At 29.9% G+C, this 12,660-nt stretch overlaps 1 long non-coding RNA gene across 1 annotated transcript; it reads right to left on the bottom strand.

Annotated features, from left to right (window-relative positions):
- Window positions 1–2,874: 2,874 nt before the first annotated feature.
- Window positions 2,875–4,885, bottom strand: LOC114399016. Its single transcript, XR_003663633.1, has 4 exons — window positions 4,619–4,885; window positions 4,308–4,524; window positions 3,659–3,727; window positions 2,875–3,106 (listed from the first exon to the last, which is right to left on the bottom strand). It is a non-coding gene; the product is annotated as an uncharacterized LOC114399016 (long non-coding RNA).
- Between the last annotated feature and the right edge of the window lie 7,775 nt (window positions 4,886–12,660).

Genomic DNA, 12,660 nt, shown 5'->3' on the forward strand with positions numbered 1-12,660 from the left:
TATTAATTTAAAAATTATGATTATATCTATATCCTAACATAATATTTAAAATTGATTTTTAGGTGCCTATTAATTTGAAATGAAAAATAACCAAAATACAAATAAAATATGCTTATTAATCAAACGTCAATAAATTCACTATGAATACGACAAAAACAAGTACAAAATTGAAGTTATTTTAATAATATCTTAAAATTGATATTGTAATATTTAAGATTGAATGTTAAGTACCTACAAATTAGGAACAAATCATAGTCTAAATTATGATTATTTCGATATTAGTTATTAATTTTAAAATTATGAGTATTTCTATATCCTAACATAATATTTAAAATTGATTCTTAGGTGCCTATTAATTTAAAATGAAAATTAACAAAAATACGAATAAAATATGCTTATTAGTCAAACGTCAATAAATTGACAATGATTACGACAAAAACAACTACAAAATTGAAGTTATTTTAATAATATCTTAACATTCATACTGTAATATTTAAAATTGAATCTTAAGTACCTACTAATTAGGACCAAATCATCGTCTATATTATGATTATTTTCAGATATGGTTATTAAATTGAACATTATGATTATTTCTATATCCTAACATAATATTTAAAATTGATTCTTAAGTTCCTATTAATTTGAAATGAAATTAACAAAAATACGAATAAAATATACTTATTAATTAAACGTTAATAAATTGACAATGATTACTACAAAAACAAATACAAAATTGAAGTTGTTTTAATAATATATTAAAATTGATACTGTAATATATAAAATTGATTGTTAAGTACCTACTAATTAGGAATAAATAATCGTCTAAATTATAATTATTTCCATATATGGTTATTTATTAGAAAATTATGATTATTTCTATATCCTAGCATAAAATTTTAAATTGATTCTTAAGTACCTATTAATTTCAAATGAAAATTAACAAAAATACGAATAACATATTCTAATTAATTAAGCGTCAATAAATTTATGGAAAAAACAAATAAAAAATTGAAATTGTATTAATAATAATTCTAAATTGATATACTAATATTTAAAATTGATTGTTAAGTACCTACTAATTAGGAATAAATCATCGTCTAAATTATGATCATTTTCATATATGGTTATTAATTTAAAAATTAGGATTATTTCTATATCCTAACATAATATTTAAAATTGATTCTTAGGTGCCTATTAATTTGAAATGAAAATTAACAAAAATACGAATAAAATATGCTTATTAATCAAACGTCAATAAATTGACAATGATTACGACAAAAACAAATACAAAATTGAGTTTATTTTAATAATATCTTAAAATTGATACTGTAATTTTAAAATTAAATGTTAAGTACCTACTAATTAGGAATAAATCATCGTCTATATTAAGATTATTTCCATATATGGTTATTAAATTGAAAATTATGATTATTTCTATATCCTAACATAATATTTAAAATTGAATGTTAAGTACCTACTAATTAGGAACAAATCATCGTCTATATTATGATTATTTCCTTATATGGTTTGAACATTATGATTATTTTTATATCCTAACATAATATTTAAAATTGATTCTTAAGTTCCTATTAATTTGAAATGAAAATTAACAAAAATACGAATAAAATATGCTTATTAATTAAACGTCAATAAATTGACAATGATTACGACAAAAACAAATACAAAATTGAAGTTATTTTACTAATATCTTAAAATTGATACTGTAATATTTAAGCTTGAATGTTAAGTACCTACTAATTAGGAATAAATCATAGTCTAAATTATGATTATTTCAATATATGGTTATTAATTTGAAAATTATGATTATTTCTATATCCTAACATTATATTTAGAATTGATTTAAGTACCTATGAATTTCAAATGAAAATTAACAAAAATACAAATAATATATTCTAATTAATTAAACGTCAATAAATTTATGGCAAAAACAAATACAAAATTGAAATTGTTTTAATAATAATTTCAAATTGATATTCTAATTTTTAAAATTGATTGTTAAGTACCTACTTATTAGGAATAAATCATTGTCTAAATTATGATTATTTCCATATATGATTTTTAATTTGAAAATTCTGATTATTTCTATATCCTAAAATAATATTTAAAATTGATTCTTAAGTGTCTCTAATTTGAAATTAAAATTAACAAAAATACGAATAAAATATGCTTATTAATTAAACGACAATAAATTGACAATGATTACGGTAAAAACAAATACAAAATTGAAGTTGTTTTAATAATATGTTAAAATTGATAGTGTAATATTTAAAATTGATTGTTAAGTACCTACTAATTAGGAATAAATCATCGTCTAAATTATGATTATTTCCATATATGGTTATTCATTTGAAAATTATGATTATTTCTATATCCTAACATAATATTTAAAATTGATTCTTAAGTACCTATTAATTTGAAATGAAAATTAACAAAAATACGAATAAAATATGCTTATTAATTAAACGTCAATAAATTGACAATGAATACGATAAAAATAAATACCAAATTGTAATTGTTTTAATAATATGTTAAAATTGATACTATAATATTTAAAATTGAATGTTAAGTACCTACTAATTAGGAATAAATCATCGTCTAAATTATGATTAATCACCCAAACTCCCTAATTGATCATTATTTTTATATGATTTAAAATGAAAATTAAAACGTTAACTCATCATCCTAACAATTTTTTTATTTCTCTCAAATTTATTTATTAATTCAATAATTTTTTGTTATACAAGTTTCAACTAAAGTAACATGAACACTATTCTTTCTGAAATATATAATAAAATTGTATATATATGAAATCCAGCCATTAAAAAAATTACATGAAATTGAATTGATCAAACACTCAACATGACTCATATCATCTATCATTAATAAAATACATTGTCTAGAAATCATAATTATTAAATTACAACTTTAAACTGTTAAAATAAAGTAACATAAAAATTTCTTCATCAATCAAATGGGGTCATCATCACTTCAATTTTGCTGCTTCCTAATCATCTATATTAATGAATAAATATAATTCAGGCTACGAATATTGAGAGCCTTTGCATCAAAATGTAAATTGAAATCCCTGTAACCCAAAAAGAACCATAAACAAAGAAGTCCAAAACTACCATATTCAATCATCTGACCATATAAATAAAGGATGACATATATGTGATAATAAAGCATGTCATATATTTGAAAATCAAAGTTGGAAGTGTCTAACTCAAAGGGATTGAACAAATAAAAATATAATCCATTGAAATAACTCAGCTAGCATTAAAGAAAAAAGATATAAAGGCAGAACACCCAAAAAAATTTAAGCTTTTGGGTTGCGAAAAATAAAAAAACAAAAAAAAAAGTTACCCAATGATCCAAATATAAACCCAAAATGCAACGCAAATTGTAGAAGGCTCAGGAATACAAAAAAAAATTTAAGTTTTTTGCAGTGCGAGAATTCAGGAAACAAAATAAAGGGAGAACACCCAAAAAAATGAAAGCTTTTGTCTTGCGAAAAATCACAACCCAAAAAAAGTGGGACATCGGAGAAGGCTGAGGTTCACAAAAAAAATTGAAGCTTTTGTATTGTGAGAAACAAAGAAACAAACAAAACATAGTCAGAGAATCAAAGAAAACAAACCTGTTTGAGATAAAAATTGAAGCTTTTTGTAGATAAAAATCACAGCTTTAGTGTCTTCTTCCATCTTCTCTGCATACAATAGCGAAGGTATTATGAGAAGTCAGAAAATAAAATAAAAAAATTTAAACTTTTTGTAGTGTGAGAACTCAGAAAACAAAATAAAGGGAGAACACCAAAAAAAATGAAAGCTTTTGTCTTGCGAAAAATCATAAAACCCAAAAAAAGTGGGACATCGGAGAAGGCTGAGGTTCACAAAAAAATTTAAGCTTTTGAATTGTGAGAAACAAAGAAACAAACAAAACATAGTCAGAGAATCAAAGAAAATAAACCTGTTTGAGATAAAAATCAAAGCTTTTTGTAGATAAAAATCATAGCTTTAGTTTCTTCTTCCATCTTCTCTGCATACAATAGCGAAAGTATTATGAGAAGTCAAAAAACAAAATAAAAAAAATTTAAACTTTTTGTAGTGCGAGAACTCAGAAAACAAAATAAAGGGAAAACACCCAAAAAAAATTAAAGCTTTTGTCTTGCAAAATATCATAAAACCCCCAAGAAATGGGTATTAGAAAGAATGAACACGTTTGAGAAAGCTGACGAAGATGAAAAAATTTAATCATAAACCAAAAGAACAAAGAAAATGAACCCGTACTCGTGGAGTTTTTAGATAAAAACTGCAGTTATAGTGTGCCCTTCCACCTTTTCTGCATGCAATAGAGGTTGAATAAAAAAATATAAGTTATTGTATTGTGAGAAACAAAGAAACAAAGAAAACGTAAACAGAGAAATAAAGAAAACAAATTTGTTTGAGATAAAAATCGAAGCTTTTTGGAGATAAAAATCGCAGCTTTAGTGTTCTTTCACCTTCTCTGCATACAATAACAAAGGTAATGAGAGAAGTCAAAAAACAAAATAAAAAAAATTTAAACCTTTGTATTGTCAGAAGTCCCAAAGAAAACGAACCTGCACTCAGAGAGTTTTGAGATCAAAATGGCAGCTTTGATGTGTTCTTCTACCAAGAACACGATATAGAAATGTAAACTTGGAGAGGAACGCAAATACGATATCGTTGTCATGGAATCTGAGATAAAAATCACAGTTTTGGTGTAAAAAATCACAGCTTTAGATGTAAAAAAACAGGGAGAATGAAAAAATGGAAAGAAGGAACAGAGAAGGGGGAGATAGCAATTCAGGAGAGAGAAATGAGAGAAAGTGAAAATGGTAAAAAACAAAATGACACTCTGAAGGAAGACAGAAGGAAAAGGCGTGCAACAATAAATGAAAATGGTAAAACACATGCCACAATAAATGCCTGGCATTTCGGTTACCCAAGCGCATCGGGAAAAGTAAAATGTATTGGAATCACATCATTTTGTAGGTCATTCACTGTAGCAGGATGTGACATTTTTGGGCGGGAAAGTGGGTTAACCACAACGTGACACGTAAGCACACAGGCCTTGTTTGTATAATGAACACAACTTTGATTGTTCCTGTTGTTTTGAATGGGTAACACATGAACAACTTAAAAAGAGACATGAGAGAAACTAGATTTGTTGTGCACTAATTAAAATGTTTGTAGTTGTAATTAATTAATTAATTATTCTGTTAACAATACAAATTTAAAGATGTGTGTAGTCTAAGTTCATGATATATAAATGTTAAGAAAAATAAAAACAAAAAAAATTCCCGTAAATTATGCAGCGTGAAAAATAACTTTAGTTGATTCTCTTACTTTCTTTTTCTTGACATGTTTAATTAATAGCTCATGGAAAATTCTGCTAGTATAGAATAAAGATTTATATTTACAGTGAAATAACTGAAAATGATTTATATCAAGACATATATATATATATATATATATTATAATATTAAAAGTATCAAATAACTTAAAATAATAATATAAGACAAACTTTTTAATGATCAAGTCATGTCTAATTCTATCTAAATTATACATGTATCGATAATCAATGGCTTATCTTCTCTCCATTCTCTGTTACCTGCATAACAGTGCTAGTTTAATTAAAAAGATAAAATTGAAATTTCCATGACTACAAAACAAACAAATTAAATACTTATTTTTTTTCCATGAATTCAAAACCTGTCAGCAAATTTCAATAGAATCTAATACCATGTTAAATATATTAAAAAGTCATATAAGGACTAAAAACTGAATGAAAATGTACATGGAATCAAACCTGGGACCAATTGTCAATGGAATCCAACATGCAAGGTTTTGTTAATCTAGTCTGCACATGAAAATATGAGAAGATGTGGTGATAAAATGTTAACCATGTATCAATTTTTTCTGCAATCTTAAATGTTAAAACTTACGTTCAAAAAATCAGGTGGAATTGATTAAAATGATTGTTTCCAAAAGCCATAGGATTGACAAAGCTACTGCATTAATCACTTAAAATATTAGTTATTTAAAATGGTACAGTATAATACTAATCAATGCACTGTTAGACCCTAATTTCGTTTGAATCCGAGTGTGGTATTTTAAAAAAAAAGTAATAATAATGCTAATGAGGGTGAATAAAAAATATATATAAAAAGGAGCCCAAAAGAACCTAATGATTTCTCTTTGAGAGCCCATTAGGTGAAACAGGACAGAGAGGATAGAGCAGTAAAAAAATGGAGGGGATGAGGGAGTGAGGGCTTTTCTTGGGGAGCGACACGAATCTTGGAGTAGTTAAGACTGACCAACCAGGTTGTGCCACTTGGCACTGCTGCCAGAGAAGGAAGATGGGTCTCCCAGGTATTCCCTCACTTTCCCTCGCACTTTCTTTCCCCTTCTTTTCTTATATTTCTCATCCTTTCTCTACATTTTGTGATCTGATGGAGGTGTGCTAATTTGATGTTTCATCTCGCCATCATCTCCCTTGTTATTGCTGTATTGGTGTTGTTGTATTTGTTGTTAGTTTTGCTTATGTGACCAGCTTTAGCGAGACAAACATGTTACAAGCCGCCTCGCCCGCAACTTTGTCGTGGCACGGCAAGTCTCCGTCACGGTACGCGGTGTCCTGAAGGCCATCGTTAGGGTTCAACGCCCCTTTGCTAGTGGGTATTCGCGTTTTCATCCCGTTTGCATGAGAGATGTTGGCTTTCTCGTTGCCGTTGTCGCACGTCTCGCAGTCACTGACCTTGTGGCCCTCGCACCACCACGTCGTGGCGGCTCAAGGTCACACAAGGTGGTTCCTTCTCGCGCCTCCCGTGCTATTTGGCTGGGGTTTTCACGACTCTTGGTGTCCTCCATCATGCCGTCGTGTCGTGTCTCGTTGTCACTAATCTCGTGGCGGCCTTGCGCTGCCATACCCTATGCCCAGTGGCGTCAGGGCTCGTGCCTCCCTTTATGGTGATGCTGCGCTCCCAGCATTGTTTAGGGTGTTGCTGCACCTAGGGTCTTCCAAGCCTTTTCCTTGCTTGCGGGTTAGACCAAGTCGCTCTGACTTGGTTCAAACCCTAACCCTAATCATAATAATAAAAAAAATATAAGAGTTGAAATGGGTAGGAATGGTTAGACCTAGTTTGTAGGAAAAAAAGGACTACTAGGAGTACAATTAATAATTCTGATGGGCATACACCCCCTTTCATTTTGTGCCTAGCATGTTTTTGTTAAATATGAAATAAAAATAAACAATACTAGCTATACCCTCTCCTCTATGAATGCACCCTTACCACTTAGGTTGATGACCAAGTTTGCCATGTTAGTGCTCCATTTGTGTTGACCAAGTCAAAGTCAACCCTTTGACTTTGATCCAAAAAATATAATAAATAATAATGATAATAATAATAAACAAGTAAATTAGTTGATAGCTTTTTATTTTATTTAATTTTTTTGTTTGTCTCTATTATTTTTTTATTCTTCAATTTGATTGTTTTTTTATTATCATTGCTTAATTAGTTAGTTTAATTAATAATGTGCGGTAAATATTCTCTTACTTATTTATTTTATTCCCCCCCCCCCCCCCCCCACATTTTAACCCCGCACCCTCGATTACTAAGTGTGCTCTTTGCTTCTATTCTATCATTTTCCAAACACACTCTATTTATTTACGCACATCTCATCCATTTAATTAATAACATAGTGTTATGTCAATTATTTATTTTGCAATTCTGCATTAGTATTCTCTAGTATGCCCTTACGTTTCATGCACTCCATGCTAGGTCTCCGACTTGATTGGTAGTGTTTTAACAACGTATGAGTAAATTTTGTAAATGTCATGCAGGATCTTCGACTTTCTTGACTTCGTAAATTTTACCGCAAAACCAAAATCTTTTCTAAAAAAGGTAAAAATACTCAACAAATACTTAATTCTCCTTTTTCTCAATGAAAATTATACATTACTTGACATCACTTCAAGGTTTAATGTCTGAAGTGATTCTCTCTGCTTTTTCTTACAATTCAAAGTTTCAAGGTCCAATGACTTAATGAATCTTTTTCACGCAATTAAAATAAATTTTTTTAAAAAAATAAAATCAATCCAACACACAAGTTGTTTTCTACCCAAAGAATTATATATGTCTGATTTCCTCATTGCACCTGGAGATACGTAGGAGTGAGGGAAAACCCCTTGTTGATTTTAAAAAACAAAAAAAAATACAAAATTCTCTTTTTCTAAAAATAAATTTTTGTTTTCTTTTTCTAAATAAAAAAATAACAAATATAACTTATGTTCTCAAAGGAGTTACTTTATTTTTAACACACTCGATTAAAGGGTGTTGTCTTCATGACGGGTGACGCGTGGAGTGCTGATACCTTCCACGTGCTTAAACAACTCACGAACCCTTTTTCTCAAATTGTAGATCATTCCTTATTTATTTTTTTCATTTTTCCGACGTTTTCCTTAAATAAATTTTGATGGTGACCCCCCAATTTTCTTGTTGGAAAACCCTTTATCTTTTTATCGTCGTTGCATTGTGACCCACATTGCAACACTCATAAATATCCAAATCTGAAGATGACAATAACTTACCTACCCTTCTCTTGTTTCGAAATAAAATTATCTACTAAATGTTCATCTGCACATGATGAGTATTAGGTGGATATATTTTTGCTATTGCATTAAAAAATATAAAGTATGTGTATAGAAAACCGTGATACTATTAGATTCAGTTAATTTAAATATGCACTTGCTCAACATTATGGAACACCTCTTTTAAATACTACGTTGATAGTACTATTGATTGGTTTTTTATCTGAGTCATGTATCAAGATTTTTAAACTATGTTTGCTTTGAACTCTAGAAATTGCTACATACAATTGTCCATGGCTAAACACTAGTTTTGAAAGGTATAGTTACTACTAATTTGGTACCATTACACAAACCTTCAGCTTGGCCTATATTCCTTAAGAGCATGATTGGGGTACCTACTTTAAGCTTGACACAATCATTTGGAAGTCCAAAAGTTCTTAAAAATGCAAGAATTCAAGTGTTAGTGCTTCAAAATTCTGGTTTTCTCCATTCTATGTTCTATCAAATGAGTTTGAGATTAAATATTCTTTTTCTTCTCTTACAACAATAGAGAAAAACTTTATTAAGCCATGTAATATTTGAAGTTAAATGTTTCTCCACTTAACGTAATAGAATAAATTTATGTTTTAAAATTAAATGAAAAACCTGGAATTAGTGACATGAGATATTGATTAATTTGATCCATTGTCTCAATCATGGAAGCCAAAACTACTCGGCATTGCAATAAATATTCATTGTTGTAATGTTGCAACAAATTTGGATATGTGCTCTCTACTATGGTAGCGATAGGATCATAAAATTCAGAGGTCAAGAATTCTGGTGGTATTTCAATTTTAGCTTACCCATCATTAGGTTCAGATATTTTCCCATCACCAATATCCAATATCCATTGTGAAAATTGATTTAGTTCAGTAGCAGTTATGGTTGCTATGCTCCTTTGCAAACACATATTTTTTTGTCAATGTTAACACATGACAATAATCCCAAAGATAGGATGCATTGATAGTTGCATGTACAATATCTGAACAATCTCCTCTTAGAATGACTAGTAAAATTTGCCGAAAATCTCCACGAAAAATTTTAACCTTTTCGCCAAACAATAAACCACTCTGTACTAAATCCCATAATGTATCTTAAAGTTCTATCCAAAGCCCTGAAATAGTATTTATGTGTCATTGGAGCTTCATCTCATATAATCAATTTTGAGATTTTCAAAAGCTCCGCAAGTTCACTCCTTTGGTGAATATTATAAATAGAGGTATTAAGAGTTGGAACAAGGATTTTGAATTTTTAATGTGTTGTCCTACCACCAGGCAATAGAAGAGAAGCAATGTCACTCAATGCTATGGTTAACACAATCTCAGGTTAAGACCTAAAGTTGCCAAAGTCTTCCACATGAAAGTTTTACCGGTACCACTGTACCCATATAAGAAAAACATACCACCTTTTTTAGCTTTTACAGCATCAATATTTTTGTGCAAGGTTTCCTTTTGCTCATCTGTTATACATGATATATATAAAATCAATATCAATAATATGAGTAAAAATTACTATTTTATTCCATAAAAAAAATACTTGTAACTAAGTTCAAACGTATTTGATATTTAGCTTTTAGAAGATTCACATCTTAATCAAGTTCACTCATGATTAGTCGATTTCCCCCACATACTTCTAACATAACCTCTGGGATATGAAATCATTGGGTAATCCCTTAGACTCTTTATGCTTTCCTCCAATATTTTTTCAATCTTCAACATTGTCAAATTTTTTATATCTTCATCACAAAGTTGTAAATCTATAAAAAAAAATTAAAATTAGAATTGTAAGTTATTCAATTTGCAGAACAAAAAATGATAAAAATGACTTGTAGTTAATAATTAAGAAAAAATACTTGTTATATTTGTCAACTTTTTTTGCTCATAAAGAATTCCATCAAAAAGACACTGCCATGTTCGATTCCACACGTCCTCCAATCTATTAATGTTGTCTGATAACAACATTGTCACGAAGAGCTTTCTTAAATAATGACTTGAACCCCATTCATTTGCTTCTCTAATGGCTTCAATGTATTCTGTCATCATCAAGAAATCCCATGGCAACACATTCTTCCTTGAAAATGGAATACTCAACATTTTCCATAATTCTGATTTGTTCATAGGTAGTAGAACCCTTACAAATTGTTAACATCATCCTCAAATAAAAAATTTCACTTGTATTTGGAGGAACCCAAATTAGTCTTCCAATTGTATAACCTTTTTTTCTCTTGGTTTCCGACATCTCTTGCTTTTTTTCATACACAAAGTTTGAAACAAATTGACCATATGTCAAATTTTTAGCATCAGGATATATTTGGTTGGCAGCCATCCAAAAAGTAAACATTGATGCAGTTACACTTGGTTTGGAAAGGGCATCATCTATACAATCATCATCCTTAAAATACACAACCTATTCTCCAGGAAGATGAAAGCACAATCTCTCCACAGCTGACTTACTATTATGTATTGCAAAAGAAAAGATTCTCCAGCATGCTTTAGATGATGATACATACCTGCAATCAAGGTATTATTTGATTTCATCCATTGCCTTATTTTCATATGAACCTTCATGTTCATTTGAGCAGATTGAAGCTGTAATTGTTGGACATTTTAGTGTAATTGATCTCTTTATTATGTTAAAATAAGAGTGCACGCTTGTTTTAATGTAATAACGAGATGTTCGGTTTAGGCAAAGGTTGGAAGTTACATGGAAGTTACTAAAACTTCCATCAACGGTTGGAAGTTACATGGAAGTTACTAAAACTTCCATCAACGGCAATTTTTAAAAATAAATAACTTCCATCAACCGCCAAAAACCACCTGTTCTTTGATTATAAATAATCATCTTGGTTCATAAAGCATAACATGTGAAAAACATACAAGACCAAAACAAAACTCTTGAATTATAATCTTCTGATTTTATCCGATTGAACAATTTTGGTTGAATCCCGAAATTTGATTCAATCTAAAAGTGTTTATACACGACTTCAGATTTATCCAGGATTATCTCGATTTTCAAAATTAACCAACAAAAGATTGAATCAAATCTTTCGAGATGACGAACGATAGTTTGAAGATGACAAGCAAGTTTGCGAAGTTAGACAAGTTTGAAGGGCAGGATTTCAGAAGATGGCAGAAGAAGATGAACTTTCTCTTGACAACATTGAATGTGGTGTATGTGCTGAGTACACCGATGCCGGTGTATATGGAAGGCGAAACTCTGGATCAAACAAGGAAGCGTTCGAAATAGGAGAACGACGATTACATTTGTCGTGGACACATTCTGAACGGTATGTCTGACTCTCTCTTTGATATTTATCAAAATGTTGAGTCTGCTAAGGAATTATGGGACTCTCTTGAATCCAAGTATAGGGCAGAAGATGCCTCAAGTAACAAATTCTTAGTTAGTAATTTCTTTAATTACAAAATGATTGATTCGAGGCCTGTTATGGAGCAATATAATGAACTGCTGCGGATTTTGGGTCAGTTTACTCAACATGATTTGAAAATGGATGAATCCATTGCAGTTTCATCTATAATTGATAAACTGCCTTCTTCTTGGAAAGACTTCAAGCATACCTTGAAACATAAGAAGGAAGAGTTGACTCTGGTTCAACTCGGTAGTCATTTCATGATTGAGGAGTCGCTGAGGGCTCAGGAAATTGACAAAGTCAATGATAAAACCGTAGCAGGTTCCTCTTCCGTTAATATGGTAGAGGAAAGTGGAACAGTTAAGCAAAATTACAATGCTAAAGGTAACAAACGAAAATTTCAAGGAAATAAGAACAAAGGTCCAAACAAACAGACAAAATTGTCATGTTGGAAGTGTGGGAAACCTGGTCATTTAAAGAGGGATTGCCGGGTGTTCAAAGGAAAGAACAAGGCTGGTCCAAGTGGGTCTAATGATCCTGAAAAGCAACAAGGTCAGATTGTAGTGAATAATTTTAATTCGAATACGAATTCAAATTATGTATCACTAATATCTGATGCATTC

Source organism: Glycine soja, chromosome 19, assembly GCF_004193775.1.
Source record: "Glycine soja cultivar W05 chromosome 19, ASM419377v2, whole genome shotgun sequence".
Classification (NCBI taxonomy): domain Eukaryota; kingdom Viridiplantae; phylum Streptophyta; class Magnoliopsida; order Fabales; family Fabaceae; genus Glycine; species Glycine soja.